We start from the raw sequence: 20,402 nt of genomic DNA on the forward strand, positions 1-20,402 counted from the left end.
AATCGCAAAGCTCAAAAAGGCGGATGCGATAGAAGAAGTCATTTATACTGAATGGCTGGCGAATGTGGTTTTAGTTAAAAAAGCTGGCGGAACATACAAGATGTGCGTGGACTTCACGGACTTGAATAAAGCATGCCCAAAGGACAATTATCCACTACCATGTATTGACATTTTGGTGGATGGGACGGCGGGGCATGAGGTCTACTCTTTTATGGATGTGAAATCTAGTTATCACCAGATACCTATGCATCCCGAGGACAGAATCAAGACATCATTTATCACACATCAGGCGATATATTGTTTTAAAGTGATGTCTTTTGGCTTAAAAAATGCAGGGGCCACGTATCAACGCATGATGAACAAGATCTTCGAGGATAAGAAGGGTGATAACTTCTCCATATATGTCAATGACATGATCATCAAAAGCAAAACCATAAAGGAACATGCAGCAGACATCAAAGAGGTACTCCGGTGTATTAAAAATTCATAATATTAAGCTTAACCCGGAAAAATGTATGTTTGGTGCCACATCTGGCAAATTTCTAGGCTATATCATTAATCGCCAAGGAGTCACAGCTAACCCTAAAAAAGTAAAGGCGGTGTTAGAAATGAAGCCACCAAGGAACCTTCGAGAGGTACATCGCCTGAATGGGCGGATCATTGCTCTAGGAAGATTCATATCTTGCTCTGCGAGACGATGCCTTCCTTTCTATGAAGTGATTAAGAAGCAAAAATCTTTCGATTGGAATGATGATTGTCAACAAGCCTTCGAATGAATAAAGGAGTTCCTGTCTAATCCGCCACTGATGAGTAGGCCAACTAAAGGTGAGGACCTTTACTTATACGTCTCAGTTACAGAGAAAGCAATATGTACAATTATAATCAGGGAGGAACAAAGACAACAATATCCTATATATTATGTAAGCAAAGTATTAAAAGATGCTGAGACAAGATATTCGAAGCTAGACAAAATGGCGTTGGCGGTAGTAATCACCTCCATCCGCCTGCGCCCATATTTTCAAGCACACACCATCATTGTACGAACGCCCAGAAACATCCGGCAGGTTGATGGAGCGGCCCATATAGCTAGGAGAGTTTGACATTCGGTATGAAGGAAGGGTAGCATTGAAAAGCCAGGTTTTGGCGGACTTTGTTAACGAATTCACTAGCTCGCCAAAAGTAAGAAAAGAAGAATGGACAATGCATACAGATGGAGCCTCTTCAGAAGAGGGAGCAGGAGCAGGTGTAGTAATAAAGGGACCGGAGTATGTTCGAATCTGCTACGCAGCCAAGCTAGACTTCACCACAACTAACAACGTAGCAGAGTATGAAGCCCTAATCCTCGGATTACAATTGTTGAAGGAAATTATACCGGAGCATATAGTGATATGCAGCGATTCAAAGTTGATGGTGAATCAGATAATGAAGAATTTCCATGTCAAAGAGGAAACTTTAGTCAAATATGTGGAAGAAGCAAAGCTGATCCTATCTGTGTTGGAAGGAAAGGATGTGAAGTGGGAAATAGTGCATATTCCCCGAGAATCGAATATGGAGGCGGATCAGCTGGCTAAAGCAGCTTCCAGCAAGAACCAATAGCGAGACATCACATGTCCACTTACAATCAAAATAAGGCCAGCATTTGAGAAGGAGGAAGTGGCGATTGTCCAACTAGCTGAGAATGATTGGAGAACCGCCATAGTACAATACTTGGAAGAAGGAACCCTGCCTGAAGATAGGAATCAGGCCAAGAAGGTAGTTAAGAGAGCCGCCCACTATGCTATTGTCAAAGATCAATTATACAAAAAGTCCTTTAGCCAGCCATGGTTAAAATGTATCACTACAGAGGAAGGACATGATGCCTTATGGGAATTACATGAAAGGATATGTGGAGCACACGAAGCACATGATACGATTTTTAGGAAGGTAAGATTAACAGGATATTATTGGCCCACAGTAGAGAAGGATGCCAAGAGAATGGTGAGCGAGTGCCACAATTGTCAAATTCACGCAAATGAAACACATGTACACAAGGCGCTTCAAAGACCAATCATAGAAGGCTGGCCATTCGCCACCTGGGGCATTGATATAGTAGGGCCCTTCCCGCCTACTAAAAGACAATACAAGTTCGTAATAGTGGCGGTAGATCACTTCACCAAATGGGCGGAGGCCGAACCTGTTTCAATTATCACTGCCAAGCGAATGATAGATTTCCTCCACGACAACATTATCGGGAGATTTGGCGTACCCCATACGATCATCACAGATAATGGGACGCAGTTCAATTGTGAGGAGTTTAAGAAATACTGCTCAGATTGGGGGATCACCAACAATTTCACCTCCGTTTACTACCCACAATCAAACGGGATGACTGAGGTTACAAATCGAATGCTTGTTAAAGGGATTAAGAAAAGATTGGGAGAAAAGAAGAAATGTTGGGCGGATGAATTGATGTCGGTCTTATAGGCGTACCGTACAACCCCCAGGGTGGCGACTGGGGAAACCCCATTCTCTCTTACCTACGGTGTCGAAACAGTTCTCCCCATCGAAATAAAAAATCTGAGTGGGCGAGTCTCCTTTTATTGTGAGCAGTAGAATGAAGAAAGGCTTAGACAAAGCCTGGATGATCTTGAGACGAAGAGAGATAGAGCTTCTATAAAAATCGCCGCCTATAAACAGCGAATCGCCTCATATCACAACAAAAATGCTCGCCTAATGGAGCTAAATAAAGGGGATTTAGACCTGAAGAACGCGGATAAAATCCAGTCGGCAGATGGAAAGCAAGTTAGGCGTAACCTGGATGGGACCATACCGTGTAGCGGTTAAAATTGGAGCTGCCACCTTCAAGCTCGATGAGATGGATGGAACAAAGATACCAAGAACTTGGAACATCCAGAATCTCCGCAAATACTTTCAGAAGTAGAATGAAAAGGGCCTTGAGTACTCTTTTTCCTTGGAATAAGATTTTTTCCCAATGGGTTTTTTCTTGTTATAAGGTTTTAATGAGGCTCATAAGGGAGGCTATTCATCATTGTAATAAAGACAAGCCATTTCTTGCTTAAATAAAGGAATTGTTGTTAAAGTTAAAGTTGATTTTTTCTTGAATGTTTCTTTTTTAGCATATAATACATAAATGTCTTCTAACCAAGAGGGAAGGCATAGATTGTTCATTCTCTATAGGGTGAGTTCTCCATTGTTTCTCCTGTAGGAGATTTTATGCGAAGTCCCTCCATATCAGGGAAGATTCTCTTCCCCGTGAAAGAATCTTTTAAAAGTCCCTTCACAGGGCGAATCCTAAATTATAAATGTCCCGCGACGGATAGACACTTCTTTGTTGTGAAGTGGTCATTTAGATATCCTATTAATGGGCGGATTGTCCTGCGTAAAGGAAATCTTTAAAAGCTTAGCACAAAAGCTTACCGGGGGACGGCTGGCCACCTGCCCCGGAATATGTGGAAGAAGTTTGAAAACTTGAGAAAATCCAGAAGAAGTTTGAAAACTTGGAAAATTTAGAAGAAGTTTGAAAACTTGAGAAAATTCAGAAGAAGTTTGAAAACTTGAAAAAATATAGAAGAAGTTTTCGGAAAAGTTCAGAAATTGGTGTACTTAAAAAGCAGTCCAAAGAGTAAGCCTAGGCACTTATGTCTCTCTCAGAAAGAATATAACTAAGTGAATGCTTAAAAGTAAAAGGCATGCGTCTAAAAACAAAAACTCCTCAAGAAGAAGCAAAAGAAGTATTTAATGTGCAAAAAGATATTGTAGCATTTTTACATCAAAAAGAGACCCTAAACAGTAAGGTCATTAATATTATCATCAAAAGGAGAGGAGCTGGGATTAGCCTCAGCGGGCTTCGGCATAGGCTTAGGGACAGAATCATGATTGCTTTTTGTCTGCTCATCCGCCTTCGGGAGATTCTCACTAGGCGCAGTGTCGCCATCCTCCAAAACGTCGTCCGTGTCCTGAATGACGTCATCCAGATCAATGATCCCTTCACTCTTATTTGGTATGGACGGGAGAGCCAAAGCTTCTTTAAAGATGACCGCCTTAGCATCCACCAAGGAAGCATAGTGAACTGCCTCATTCTCGGAAGGCACCTCCACTTGGGGGTCGTCGAGGCCAGCATCTGGAAAGTCTCGTAAAAGAGCCGCCAGGATGCGCTCACCGTAATAGTAGGTGCGGAGTCCACAAGCTCCCTCCAGGCGTTCCCAATCCTTCTCCCACCTCTCTTACTCCGCCTTCAGCTCCTCAAACAATCGAGCAGCTTCCGTAGTCTTCTCTTCTAGCTTCTTCTCCAGATCAGCAAGTTTCTCCTTTAAACCATCCGCCAAAGCACTTGCTGCCTGGGCATTGGATCTGGCGAGAGAGGCCTCATCCTCTAGCTCCTTGAGGTGAGCTTCATTCACTGCATTCACGGCAAGGTCCGCCTCTATAGCGTTGCAGTGATCAATAGTCTGAGATAGATAATGAAAGAAAGAGTAAGTTAGAAAAGAAAATCATAAAAATATGTCAAAGTCAGAAATAGCACTTACCGCCAGAGCTCGACGCTTGATCATTTTAAGGTGAGATAAAGTCTTGTATTTGGCCCTTGTCTCCAGAACAACAGGGAGCTTGCCAATGGCTTCTTCAATGTCATGCATTATATGCTCCGAAGCCAGGACCAATCCCGGACCATAAGTGGATAGCCAATAGCCCCCAAGATCAGGTTTCGAGGACTGAAAGTTGGAAGAACAGATTAAAGACAAAGGTAAAATTTCAAAATTCCCTATAAAAAGTATATATAAAGAAAAGGCGTACCTGAGAAAAGGAAGAAGAAAATAGGGAGACTTAGGGAGTCTTAGCCGAAACCATCTAATGATCCGGCTCACCAGCTTGTGAAGCCTGCACCTGAGGACTGGCCACCCAGGCCTTTTCCGAAGAAGGAGGGGATTGAGCTCCGGAGCTTGCAGGACGCTTCCCGTCGTTCTTGCTAAGCGCAGTGTTCGCCTTCTCCTGGGCAATCAGAGCTTTTTAAAGCTTACGCCTCTCTGCAATAACATCTTTGGCGTTAATTCTTGTAGCGAAGAAATTATTGTAGCGAATCTCTCTGTCCCGCATTGTTGCCAGGGGTTCACTAGATTTCATAATAGTCAAAGCCTGGTCATACGTCCAAAAATCATGCTTGAGGGACCAAAGGATCCGCAGGGTACTCTTCTCCTCCTTGGTAAGGTAAAACTTTTGATTCGCCCTTTCTTTTGGATTATAGTTCCATGCGGCAGGAAATCCAAGAGGTACGCCCTCCACTATCTTCACAAAGACAAATCTTTGCTCCCAACGGTGGACGTTTGACATCTTGCTATGAAAAGGTGAGTACCCTTTTAATTTGGAAAAAGTAAGGTGACTTTCCACCCCGCGCTTGGATATGGTGTGAAGAGTTCGGAAAAGGCGAGGGCTCAGAATTAAGCCCAGATTCACCGCCAAGTAAGTATCTAATATTAAATCTAACCAACCATTTGGATGTAGTTGACAAATAGGGATGAGGAAAAATTCGAGAATGTCCCCAATCATCTTAGGGATTGGATAACTAAAGCCCCTCTCGATATGGCTTTGGTAAACTGCGAAATAACCCCTAGGAGGGGATGCAGGTCTTTGATAGGGCGTGGGAACCATACAAAAAGCTGCTCGGAGCCAAGGATATAGGGACTGAAGGGTTATCAAAAGGGAAAAGCTAAAACTGGAAGAAGTCACTTCCATTTTAGGGGCCTTTGCCCCTTTCTTTTTAGGAGCAGAAGAACTCGCTTCCTCTCCAGAAGTAGGATTTTGGGTTTTCATGGATGCAGTAGGAATACAAAACGAAGAGGGAGCTAGGGAATAGTTCCAATTCAAACTCGAAGTTCTCTCGAAAGAGGAGGTAGAGGAGGAAAGAAGCATTAAAGCAAACAGAAAATCAAAGGAAGAATGGAGAAACTACAGTAAAAAGATGAACTTACATGAAAGATCGAAGAAGAGAGGAAAAGCTTCCGAGGATGGCTGAAGAAAACCGTAGAAAGTAATGGTAAAAGTGATAGAAGTTGAAAGGAAAGCTCTCTCTATTTAGTGAAATGATTAAATAGTTTTGAAAACTGTGTCGAGGACAACCACCTGTAAGAACGTCATTTGTCTAGATAAGGGCGCCTGTCAGGAACAATAAATGCTAATAGCATGCGAGGAAGCTGAGAAGTCCTAAAGAACTTAAAAGACCATTTAGGGGGGGCTTCTGATAACATGCGCCATGAAATGTGAAGGACTAAGCTGGAGATATTCCCTAACAAAGAGGGCTTAAAGAGAGAAAAGACCCACCTTCAAGATATATATGGCGAACAGATAAGGATACGACGTCATCTTAAGCATTCCTTCCGGTGATCCGCCACATAGCATATAACAGGAATACGATGTCGTGCCAGGGCTACTTACAAGGATCCGCCCAAGAAGGGGTCAAAGGGGATTCGCCTCATATGGCAATACCCTTCTAGAAGAAGCAGAGGATTGGACGACGTAACTCGTTATCATTTAACTAGCATTGATGATAGCTGAGAATCTGCCAAAGCTTGGAAGTTAGAAGATGAAGTTAAAACACATTGAAAGAGCATTACTCTTCATTAAAGAGAAGGTTATTACAGTTATCACTCAAACTTGTATAAATACCTTTGTAGCATGACAATAGAGGTACACTTTTACACACTCTTCTTAGATTCGTTTTGTCATTATAGTTTATTCTCTTAAGAAATTTACTGACTTAGGCATCGAAGTGCCCCCGGCCGATCCCAACGGCGCCTCACAGGGACGCTCTACGGTGTTGCAAAATCTCAACAATATCACCCTTTAATTAAATTGCTTGTTGAATTGGTTTGTTTGAATTGGCTTATTGAACTGAATTCTGACCCAAACTTAATGTGGGTCCGGATTGAGTTTTGAATTATTTCTGACCCAAACAGACTTTGTCACATCCGACCCTAGATAACCTCAATTGGCATCGGACGTGAAATAGAAAGATCATAATCAATACTTAAGAGTCTCCAAATTATCCAAATATCATAACTATCATACTTTTCAAGAATTCCTCTCAAATACATTTCGACCATTTCTATTACATTTAAGTGTCAAATACTACCCAACATAACCAAATCTCCAAATTACTACAAAGGCAAATGTCTTAACTAAAGACAAACCCGATGACTTGAACCTTGTTTATCAACCAATGACTTCTCCTATACATTGCTCTTTCTCGCCTAACACATTAAAAACATTTGAAAAAAAATGAGACAAAAATCTCAATAAGAAACTATCAGCTATAAAAACCAACTTTACTTAACATAGCTACATATATACATTTATAAAGGGATTTAATGAAACCCTTATAAAATATACTCAAAACTTAAGTTCATAAAATAAAATTTGTGTATGTGTATCCATCCTCGAATTCCACCCGTGTAGCTTATCATAACATCAACCATATCAATAATCGAGATATCTCATTCATATCTCGTTCCTTGCCTAACGTTAGGACTACCAGCCGTGCACTCTGGCCATACTGCCATTAAGTATGGTCTTACAACTTACAACTCCTACCCCGGGCAATCCTAGGTGGACAAAACCATTTTATCTTTCAAAATATCACAACTCATAAAAAATCATATTTGGACTCCAATCCAAAATAATAACAACAATAACCGCAACAGATTTCTCAATCCAAAAACAATTCGTAAGAAATCATCAAATTCATTTTATTCAATATATATATATATACATTGAAACAAAAAAACATATATGTATATGTATATAATTCACTTGTTCATAATCAAGCTCACAATTTTTCAATTCTCCAAAACATCAATCCTTAATCAATAAAAATTCCAAAGTTAATCAATCAAATTAAACCTTAAATCAACATAATAAGGTAAAATCTGAAATTCACATATAAGTATAGTCAATAGCTTCATTTGAACTATAATTTTACAATAAAAAGCAAAATCGTGAAAAACCTCAATTTTACAAAATTCATGCATAACCTTAAAATATCAATTTCTGAAAATTATTTGATTATATATATCTATATATATAAAACTCAAAATATAGTTGATAGTTACTCACCTTAGCTATTAATTGAAGAAAACACACTCGTTCAATTCTCCTCTAAATTATGTCTAAGACGTTTCCCCTCCAAACACTTCCGAAACTCAAAAAATTTCGGTTAGGACTTAGATCTATGCATAAGGATGCTATGTCTTAAATTTCGAGTAATTCGGACGGTCAAAACTCCGTAAATCAAAGAAACGGAGAAACGATCGAAGAACGATAAACTGGCAGAAAAGAAAAGGATAATCATCGCCTACCTCTCGGATTTGGAATATATATCCAATTCCGACAAAGATCCTATTTGGTCCTCTATCTTTCTATAATCTTTTAAAAATTACGCTAAACTTTTAATTTATACATAAAACCATCGAATTAACTCCAGATTTTCCATATAGCACCAATTTAATATCACACACCTAATAATTATAATATATATTAATACCAAGGTATAAATTCTATAAATTTAGATACAGACATGACAGACTTTGTTGGACTTGTACGGATAAAACCCTTAACTTTGGAATTGGAATTTATCGAATTGAACAGACTATAACTTGTGTTTTGGAATTTATCGGACTTGAACGGACGATAACCCGTGCTTTGAGACTTGTTGGACTTGTACGAATAATACTCCGAGCTTTGGATTTGCACTTTTAGAACATTCTTGAATTGTCCTTGAATTGGCTTCAATTTTAAAGCGATAATTTTCAGATTTCTTTGACATTAACGAGCGGGCCTTCAGATCCGATAAATTATTGAAAAAATAGAAATAATTAGAGAAATATTTATAATAATAATATAATATTTACTTATTAACAAAATTTCATTTTAAGCATTCAATTGTTATCAATTCGTTTATTTTTTAATTTCATTTGTCATAATTTATTATTTAGAAACTATATTCTAAACGTTTAATTATAATATACATTTGAATCAAAGTTGATTTTTAACTTTAATATGTGATATTATATTATAATTCACAATTTAGATTATAAGTTTCCAAATATGTAATTTTTGACAAATTAATAAAAATTGAGATATTAATTCGGTTAGTTGACAATTGAACTTTAATTAATAAATAATAACTCGAATTCAAGCAAATTCAATTCTATTCAAAATACGAGTAACATATCTCGAATAAAATTCATAATAAATTAAAATTATACATTAACTCTATTAAGTCATATTTTGAATATGATTCGATATTTTTATTGATTTATATCGAAATATGACAAATTAGCTTTAATAACATAATTTTTCTCTAATAAATTATTTTCAAGATAATACTGTATATCTTGAATAATTTACGAATTGTTCAAGTTTTGAGTATTTGTTAAACTTAAAATTGGGCCGGACAAAAATGGGTATTTGCATATTGCTTCCTTTATGTTCGTGACCTATTGTAGCCTTGCGAGCTACCAAACTGCTCTACCCCTGCGTGATGACGCGAGGAATGGGAAGACATAGGATGTAGAAGAGCATAACCAGGTCATTTCAGGGCAAGCAAATCATTTATGATGAACTTCTTAGACCGTCCCTCGATATGTATATATTCATCTACTCTTCGAAGATCGTCCATCGACGTATATATATTCATATGTTTCTCAACATCATCTCTAGATATGTATCTATCTATTTATCAAAGATCACCTCCAGACCCAAAATGTCCAAAACCCAAACGAGGCCGATATATTTAGCGTGTCCTCGTAGATATGAATGCCTAAAAGGATCTAACCTGGTTCATTGAGCGAAGCCGGTGTAGTAGGCACATCCTTGTAAGACACAATTATTATTTACAAGCTGTTCCAAACGATGCAATCACTATTTACAAGCCGTCCTAAATGACGCAATTACTATTTACAAGCTGTCCCAAATGACGCAATTATTATTTACAAGTCGTCCCAAATGATGCAATCACGATTTACAAGTCGTTAAAAATGACACAATTACTATTTACAAGTCATCCCAAGTGACGCAATCATGATTTACAAGCCGTCCCAAACGATTATTCAATTAAAAGAATGATTCAATTGGTAGTTTTAATATAAGTAAAGGATCTAATTGATGATTTTAACTTTGTTTTAATACAAGTTGAGGATGTAATTGATGATTTTAAAAGGTTAAAGATGTAATTAATTTTCAATTTGTAGTTAGAGGACTTATTTTTAAGGTAAGTTTAATTTAAGGGACAATTACAAAACTAACACCTTTTAAGGGGTTAGTTTTCATTTCTAACACACTTTTAAAATCTCACCAAAACTAACACATTTCATTAACTAATTTCCAACCTTACCCTCATATCTAACCTTTTTATGACGTTGTCTTCCCCCCATTTTTCCCTTTTCGTCCCGCTCTCTCTCGCTCTCTCTCTCTCTCTCTCTCTAAAGAACGGGATCAATTTACAGGCAACGATCAACAATCAATCCAACCCACAATATGTGCTTCAAGATTTTATACACAATCATGTAAGTTTTTCATTTATTTACAATATTTAAAGCTTCGTCCTATTCATTGTTGATGTATCGGTTTGTTTCTCTGAAACCCAATGTATATCGTTGCTGTCGTCTAATCATGCTATTAATGTTCGTGCGAAACCCTAAAATGAGTGACATTGTTGTAAGAAGATGCAGTTGATTTGGAACTTCAATCTGCGATTTTATCGACAGTGTCGATATTTGTCGATACTTGTCGATACTGTCGATACAAGATGCATATCGACATACAGAGATGTGTGATTTTCCATTCTAAATCATAAAATTCAAACACAAAGCACATAAAACATAACCATAATTTTTATATTATATATTAAAAAGGAAAGAAATACATAAAACATAAAAAAAACGAAAAAAACAGAGTAAAAAACACAAAATACATAAACAAAAAAAAAAAGAAACAAACACAGAACAACTAAACAAAAAAAACAAAAACACAATTATTGGTACTCAGGACCCATTAACACCTCAGCGTAGTCCTTCTTGGACTTCTCCAAGTCCCGCTTGAGGCGCCTTACTGTCCTCCTCAGCCGCTTGTTTTGGGCCATGACTGACTCCAGAAGGTCAGACGTCTCTTCTGCAGCCCAAGACATGGTGTGTGCCATGCCCCTCATGAACTTGACGATTTCGTCCGTGTCTCCATCACGGAACGAGAGGATGAAAGAAGCCATGAGTTCTTCGAACTCAGGCAGAGGATGAGGTGGTGGTGGTGGTGGTGGCGACTCTGGTGATCCCGGTGGTGTCGCTGCCATTGTTTTTGGATAAACTTTAGAACTGAAGAGTTTACTATAATGAATAATAAAGTATGAACAGGTAATGAGTCTATTTATAGATGAAGGAACTGTAATATGCATGGGGAATCTCAACAGACTATAGAGTGATATTCGAATAAGAGTGGCATTCGAAGAAGAGTGAAAGTCAAATTAATCATTACCTGCATTTAATGCTCACTAATAGAGTATTCTAGAAAAACGTCTATTCATATTCCGTCGATATACGTCGATATATAAGCCGTATCGACATTCATACCGATAATACTTCGCAGATACGTGCCGATAGGTGTCGAAATCTATGTTGTATCGGCATATATCGACGTATTTAATGCTTAGCGTGATAGTCAAAGTGATCATTACATGCATTTACGGCACCGCTTAACAGATCATTCTAGAAAAACGGCTATTCATATTCCGTCGATATACGTCGATATATGAGCCGTATCGACGTATATGCGCCGATATGTGTCTATATGCAAGTTGCATCGACATATATCGGCATATCTCATAGTTTGAAGTGTGAATACCAATAATATATAATTTTCGTTAACTTTCTTCGTTTAGTTACAATAATATAATATATAATTTACTTATGTGTTTATGGTAATGCAGAAATATGTCCACCCCGAATATTTATCTGTGTATGGTTTCGTGGGATGGAGAATGGAAAAAAGAGGGGCCCATGGACACTATGATATACGTTGGTGGTCAATCTAAGGTGCTCCATTTTTCAACCCCAACTGATTACCAAGCTTTGAGAGATAGAATTCACGCTTCCCTGAATGTTGATGCAACCTGTTTTGACATACAAATGGCAATGCACACAACATACGGTCCAAATAAACTTTTTGGACGATTAGCACAAATTATGGATGACAGTGATATAGCTGGTTTCGTTGAGTTTTGTAGATGGAATAAACCCGATGTGATGCCATTATATGTGACTATGACTTCTCGAACAAGTGTTGCGGAAGTAAGGCGACCAATGGTTGCTGAAGTGAGGCGTCAAAATGTTGCGGAAGTAAAACGTCCAATTGTTGCAGAAGTAAGACGACCAACTATTGGTGAATTCAGTCCACAAAATGTTGCTGAAGCAGAGGCAACCAGAATAAGTTATTGTGTACCTAACATAGAAATTGAGACTCGTGGTCCGGCAAAACATGTCATGAATCCATATACCCAATCTCCTCTTGGGCTAGACGATATTACATTGGATCACAATTGTGGGTATGATAATGTAATGCACGGGGATGATCAAGGATATGGTAATGGATGTGATAACGATGACCATGGATACGATAACGACTACAATGGATTTGACAATGATGATCACGTATATGATAACGATCATCGCCAAAGATCCATTTCAGAACCATCGATTGATAATGTTCAACCAAGTTTGCATGAGATTGATGATGATGCAAGAATGAGAAGGAGAACGGATCCATTTCGTTTTGTTCCACAAGTACCAGAGGATGTAGACATTCCGATCAAAAGTACAGGATCTTCCGGGGGTGATGGGTTGAAGGCGCATGATATGTTCAAAAGCAAACGAGAACTGCAAGATGCACTTGGGAGATATTCAATTGATAATATGTTCGAATGGAAGGTGCACAGATCAACTAAGTCCTTGTTTGAGGTCCGATGCAAGCATGTTGACACATGCAAGTGGCGGGCTAGAGGTGGAGTCATACTCGGTTCAGATATGTTCATACTTCGGAGAATTGACAGTATGGACAGTCACACTTGTGATAGGGGTGGACAACTATTGCCACATCATAGGCAAGCGGGGAAACGAGTAGCAGGTATCATACTTAGTGAGAAGTTAGATATGGAGAATCGGGTGTACCGTCCAAGTCACATCATTTGGGAGATTGAAAAATTATTTTCAATCAATTTATCTTACATGCAAGCTTGGAGAGCAAGATGTTGGGCGGTAGATAGCACGAGTGGTACACCTGAAGAATCGTACATGTTGTTACCTGATTATTGTGAGACACTGAAATTTGTTAATCCAGGTACGGTGACACATATTGAAACTGACGATGAAGATAATTTCAAATTCTTCTTCATGGCCATTGGTGCTTCAATCCGGGGTTTTAAGGCACATATTCGCCCCGTTATATGTGTAGATGGAACACACTTAAAGGTTAAGTATGGCGGGGTACTTTATGTTGCGGTTGGAAAGGATGGTAATAATCAAATTTACCCTTTTGCATTCGGAATTGGGCCGAATGAATGTAATGAATCATGGGCTTATTTCTTCACCAGGTCGAAAGAATGTATTGGTGAAGTTAAAGACCTCGTCATAATATCAGATAGGAACAAGAGCATTGATTATGCAGTCAATATGGTGTATCCAAATGCGGTACATGGAAGTTGTGCTCAGCATTTGAAACAGAATGTGAAGGCTAAGTTTGGGGGCGGGAAAAAGTTAGACATAGCGTATTCGCAAGTTGTAAAAGCATGGCGGGCCTCTGATTTCCAGGAAAGATTCGCCAGACTTCGTAGTATAAGTCCGGGGGCAGCGGAATATCTAGAGGAAGCTCGTCGAGAGAAATGGACACGTGCGTACTTCTGCGCACGTCGGTATAACATTATGACGACAAACATATCAGAATCATTCAACGCAAGAATGGGAGATGGTAGACGTCTACCAATCACATTATTGGTTGAGTATATAAGGACAATCCTCCAAGCATGGTTTCATGAGAGGCGCACAAAAGCAGGTATGATATTAGGACCTCGTCCATAGTATAATAGTAATAGTTCTTATGTACTCACATATTGAAAATGTTTTTGCAGGGGAACGGGAGACATATTTGTCCACATTTTATAACGAGAAGATGCATAAACATGTCAATAAGTCCATTCAGTGTTCATATAAGCCCATTGATGCACACAATTTTGAAATCGACGATCGAGGTAAGGGTGGGATAGTGAATCTGCGTGCGGGAACATGCACGTGTAGGAAATGGCAATTGTCACAATTTCCATGCAGACATGTATGTAAGATTGCATCCATGCATCGATTAGAGAATGCATATGCGTGGGTGCATCGATACTACAAAAATGAGACTGTACGATTGTCGTACCATGAACCCATACATCCACTAGGCCACCAGTCTGAATGGAAAGTTTGTGAGCCTCCTAGGCGGGTGCTTCCTCCTAAAAAGGCTGCACCTAGAGTGGGACGTCCGAGAAATCAAAGCCGAATACCATCAAGGGGCGAGGAGGTAACTCCGACAAGGTGCACCAGATGCGAGCAAACTGGTCATAATCGAGCGACTTGTACTAGTATGTTACGAGTTCCATCTCGGCTTCCACCAACAATATCTAGTGAAGCAAGTTGTTCTAAAAACTCTGCTGGCAAATAGTGTACTCTATCTTATGTATTGTTACTTTGTATTGATAATTTGTGTATTGATAATGTGTATTGATAAATTGTGTACTTTTTTCCATCTTAATTAACCGATTAAGAGTTTATGCCTTTTGAATCAGGAGTTCACGCAACAACATGGCGTATATACCCGTCGATATGAACCCATATCGACCTTGTACACGCCGATATGTTTCCATATCGGCTATGTCCACGCCTTCCATGACCCCATATGTCCCTACGTAATCGCCGATATGTTTCCATATCGGCCTTGTACACGCCGATATGTTCCCATATGTCCCACGTCCATAACGCATATATGTTTCCATATCGGCCTTGTACACGCCGATATGTTCCCATATGTCACACGTCCATAACGCATATATGTTTCCATATCGACCTTGTATACGCTGATATGTTCCCATATGTCCCAATAATATACATTTATAAGTTACCAACAAGAAGATGTCACCAATAATATACATTTATAAGTTACCAACAAACGTTTACATGTTAAAATAGATTACAAGCCAAGCAAATTAGGCATTGGAATAAGATCATTCTGGTCCAACAATCTTTGGTTGAAGAGTTCCAAGCACACCCGCAGCCTATAGAAACGTCCATCAAACCCAGAGAATCCATAATCCGTACATAATGGCCCTTTTTCAACATAATGCTGAGCAAACAAGCATAGGAAGACACCACAATCATTGGATTTGCGCAGCTGTTGTGGGCACCCGCGAGCCCTCTCCCACTTTATCAATCGATTGCCGTTATCAGGGCGCCCACTTTTCTTCCAAAACTCGGCCTCTTCCATTGCTCTTATCATGATACGAAACCGGGGTTCAAGCCATTTGTCTATTGATTCGTTGGATGCATTTGACTCCAGACTATCATAGAACTCCATCCTCATTTCTTCCACGTAGAACACACCGAGTAACCAGTGTTCTCCTTTATAGTTGATGGGTATTAGCACATGTTTAACATCATACCAGGGCCGACTGTGAAACTCTTTCATCCCAGTAATTCGTTGCACAAACATCTTGGATTGTCCCCATTTGCCGGGTTTGTCATAATTCTTGGTCATATTTGCAAACTCCATAAAGCCAAAGAAATTTGAGTCGATGGCAGTCCAATCCTGACTTTGATGGACGTATTTACCGTTTAATAACCACAAAAATGCATTTACAAGCTGCAACACACATGCACAAATAAGTTCAAACACAACACATACAAAGTGAAGAATATAAACCAACAACTTGGAAAGTGACCAATATCTTACTTGACTGTCTATATACTTTCCAGTTATCTCTGCCTCTTCAAACCACGGTACAGTCTGACCCCAATCGGTTCCACCTAACGTCCTCAGCTGATCGCGGGGGGTACTCTTCTTTCAGTCGTCATATGATTCTAGAAGGTGTCCTTTTATACGATCGCGACCATCGTGTTGTTCCACGGGGTACTTTGCATCATCATCATCATCAAAGTGATATTCCATCCGAGGATCAGTGAATGGTGACTTAACGTCTTTCCCACGTTTCTTTTCTCGCTGGGGTCTACCTTTCACGTCTTCCTCCTTGATGTTTACATCCCTTCCTCTCCCTCTCCCTCTTCTTCCTCCTCTTGTCCCTCTTCCTCCCATTCCATCCCTTCCTCCTACATCCCTTACTCCCCCTCCACCTCCTCTTCCACCTCCTCTTCCTCCTCCTCCTCTTCCTCCTCTATTACCCTGCCCTTCCTCCTCATGTTTAACCTCGATAGTCAAATATTCTATTTCTCCTTTGTCTTCACGTATAGGTAAAGACGATTAGACAACTTGGTTAACCAGAAGAGTAAGCTGTCCATGATCGATCTCAGCATCATGGCCGTCATAGCTCTCATCCTGTTAAAACACCAAATAGAGACACAGATTATGTCATTGTGAATTCAGTTAAAAGCACCACCTTAAACGTTAAAAACAAACTTACATCAATCATTATAACAATTTCCCTTTCCTGTTGCTTCTTCTCCCTTTCCTCCTGTTCTTTCTTAGCCCTCTCCTCCTGATCTTTCTTTTCTCTTTCCTCATGTTCTTTCTTAGCCCTCTCCTCCTGATCTTTCTTCTCCTTCTCCTCCTGCTCTTTCTTAGCCCTCTCCTCCTGCTGCTTCTCCTTCTCCTCCTGCTCTTTCTTCTCCATCTCCTCCTGCTGCTTCTCCCTTTCCTCCTGTTCTTTTTTAGCCCTCTCCTCCTGATCTTTCTTCTCCTTCTCCTCCTGCTCTTTCTTCTCCATCTCCTCCTGCTGCTTCTTCTCCCTTTCCATCTGTTCTTTCTTAGCCCTCTCCTCCTGCTCTTTCTTCTCCTTCTCCTCCTGATCTTTATTCTCCTTCTCCTCCTGGTCTATCTTCTCCTCATTTTCTCTATTCTCTCTCTCCTCTTGAACAGTTTGGTCATCCAGACCTTGTCCTCCAATCCCCATATCATACATATCAATGTCGCGTTGTGACTTCAGTTCATCACGTTCTACAACGGACAATCTATTTACAAGGGCATTCAGTTTCCTATCTTGCTGACCAAACTGTTCAGTTATCATCTTCTCCTGCTCAGCAAACTTGGCATTCATCTTCTTCTCGTGCTCATCAAACATCCTCCTCAGTACTCGTTCAATACCAGAGTGTTTCTTCTTCTGGACAGGTACTCTAGGTGAGACAATGAAGGCATTTTCATCATTATCAGTATCAGATTCACTGCCATCCTGTACATCAACATATCCGCCTTCATATGTACCCAATCCCTCATGTTCCTCCTTTTCCATACCTTCACCCTCTTGCTCCTCTTTCCCCTCTTCTTCCACCTCCTTCCCCTTTGCAACCTCTTGCCCTTTTTCCTCCTCTTGCACCTTTTCCAAATCGGCAAAGACATGGTCATAATTACAATGCAGACCATCCACATGGTTTACTAGATGATCATACCATGAGCTTTCTTTCTCGGTGTCTTCAGCTGTAAGTTTTGTGGCATTTGGTTTTACACCCGACTAAAAATACAAATGTACAAATAAACAAATCAGTCAGATGTATAGCACAATAGTGACACATATAGGCACAATGCTTGGTCAACTTACTTCAAAAATGGTTAGGACTTTGGGCAATTTAGCGATAGCGGTCTTTTTCCATCGTAGCCATCGTGGGATGCGAGTGCCTTTCTTCTCATACCATGTCCGGGTGGCATCCCATACTTCCAACAACCAAGCCTGCAACAAAGGTCCAATTCATTATTTATGCCTATGACCAATATTTCTAGTATACCGAATATACACACATCATACCTGAAATACGTATGCAAAACCATATAGGTTGTATGAGACACGGTTAATCCTTAAATTCTCCCTATAAGCGATCAATTGATCAAGTCGGTCTTTTCCACCATCTATCCCATTAACAAGAGACCTGTAGGTCACATCCCAGCCACAAACACCCCACGGGAACTCGTTAAACAATCTTGGAAATTCAGCAAGTTCCAACACCCAACGAAGAACTTTTTTTTCGCGAGTGTTATCCAACACACAGCCAATGGCAAAATACAACATGGCAAATGAAACTGCATCCTGGTCAGACTGATCCTTCCAAACAGTTTGCAGCATAATTGTTTCCACGTCTTTATAGGATGGTGTAGGGATGCCTGGAAAAAACTTATTCCTAAATCTATATGGCTTATTTATCCCACTGAACCTTTCCAGAAATGCTTCCATGTCCCCAAACCGTAACCCACTTAGGAGTCCAAACTCCCAATCCCCAAATCTTAACTCAACACCTCTAACTCTGAAGCAAAGCTCCCTGGGTTTGAGGTCTTCACATATGATCTCCCTTGTTAAAACGGTGTGGCATAGGACTCCTGCAAATACTGTATTGGTCATTTCCAAGTACTGGCCGAAGCAACTCTTCCTAAATAGATTTAGTTGGTCTGATGTTAACAACCCCTTTATCTGTTCTGCTGCTTGTAGGTTACACCTAACCGTGATGACGCTTTCCGTTCCAAAAGCTTTTTTTGTATTTATATGCAGGTTTCTTCTTGGCTTTCTTCTTCGATGGAGAGGCATGCTCATCTCTCTTCCTCTTGTCTACACGATCATGCTGAAAAATGTTGTAGACATATCATCAGGGGACATAAAATCAAGCTAATTATAACGTTGACCTAGAATGAGCTAGCGTATGCTAGAATAAGAGAGTTATCGGCAGTATAACGTCGATATGAATGTTCTATCGGCAATATAACGTCGATATGAATGTTCTATCGGCAATATAACGTCGATATGAATGTTCTATTGGCATTATAACGACGATATGAATGTTCTATCGGCAAAATGATCGACGATATGAATGTTATAGCGGCAGTATATCGTCGTTATGGATGTTCTATTGGCCATTAGGCTGTCTATGAATATGTACTATCTACAATTAGGTTGCCGATGAACATACACATCGACGAATTTCAACCAAACCGAATGACTTCCTAACACCAGACGAACCCAGAAAAAACCCTAACACCAGAAGCAGTAAACGAAACGAAACGAAACGAAATGTTCCTTCTCAAACACAACAAATGTACATGCAATAGAAGAGAGAAACGCAAATGTAAAGTCAAGTTATTTACCCTCTTTTTCGTTCTTCCTTTTGAGTTCGATTCGTTGTCTGAGCTTTGTGTTCTCGCCATGTCAACTCCAAGTAACAGAGATTCGCCGGATGAAATGTACAGAATCGGCCAATGAATCGCTGGAAAGTTAGAGAGATGAATAGAGGGGTGTTAGGTTAGAGTGATGGAAGTTCGAATATTGAAGAGCGGGAGCGGAGTGTTAGAGATGAGGGTAAGGTTGGAAATTAGTTAATGAAATGTGTTAGTTTTGGTGAGATTTTGAAAGTGTGTTAGAAATGAAAACTAACCCCTTAAAAGGTGTTAGTTTTGTAAGGCTCTGTTCTTTATTACTTAATTTCAGTAACAATCAGTTCAGTTCAGTTCAGTTCAGTAGTAATCAGTTCAGTTCAGTTCAGTTCAGTTCAGTTCAGTATTCAGTTTCAGTATTCAGTTTCAGTATTCAATAATTTATCATTATTTATTATAATTATTATATATTATTATTATTTATATATAATTTATTATTATCATCATTATTTATTTATAATTTCAGCAATTTATTATAATTATTATAATTTATTATATATTAATTTATCTATTTTCATTATAATTATATTTATATATAATTTATGCTTTGCATTATATATATTATCATTATTTATTATAATTATAATTATTTGGTGCAACTTATTTGCAAATTTTGCGAAAAGTAAATAAATATTATATTAATACGTTTACATTACAATGCTCTAAAAAATTAACTGGCTCAACTACCTTAATATCTCAAATAGTGCAATTTTATCCCTAATATTAGAAGCCAATAGCAATTTTACCCTTAACATTGATAAATTGAGTCAAGATTTTGTATTCATATGAAAATTCATATTTAGACGTTAGGAGTAAAATAACCCCGAACCCAAAACGTTAAAGGTATTTTTGTACCTTAATACTTAATTGTAATAAAAAGTTAAGAGTGTGTATTCATATAAAAATTTGTATTTAATTTCATAGGCTTTAAATTATATATAAATTTGTGTTTGTATGTAATTTATATTTTTAATTTA

Source organism: Euphorbia lathyris, chromosome 2, assembly GCF_963576675.1.
Source record: "Euphorbia lathyris chromosome 2, ddEupLath1.1, whole genome shotgun sequence".
In the NCBI taxonomy this organism is placed as follows: Eukaryota; Viridiplantae; Streptophyta; class Magnoliopsida; order Malpighiales; family Euphorbiaceae; genus Euphorbia; species Euphorbia lathyris.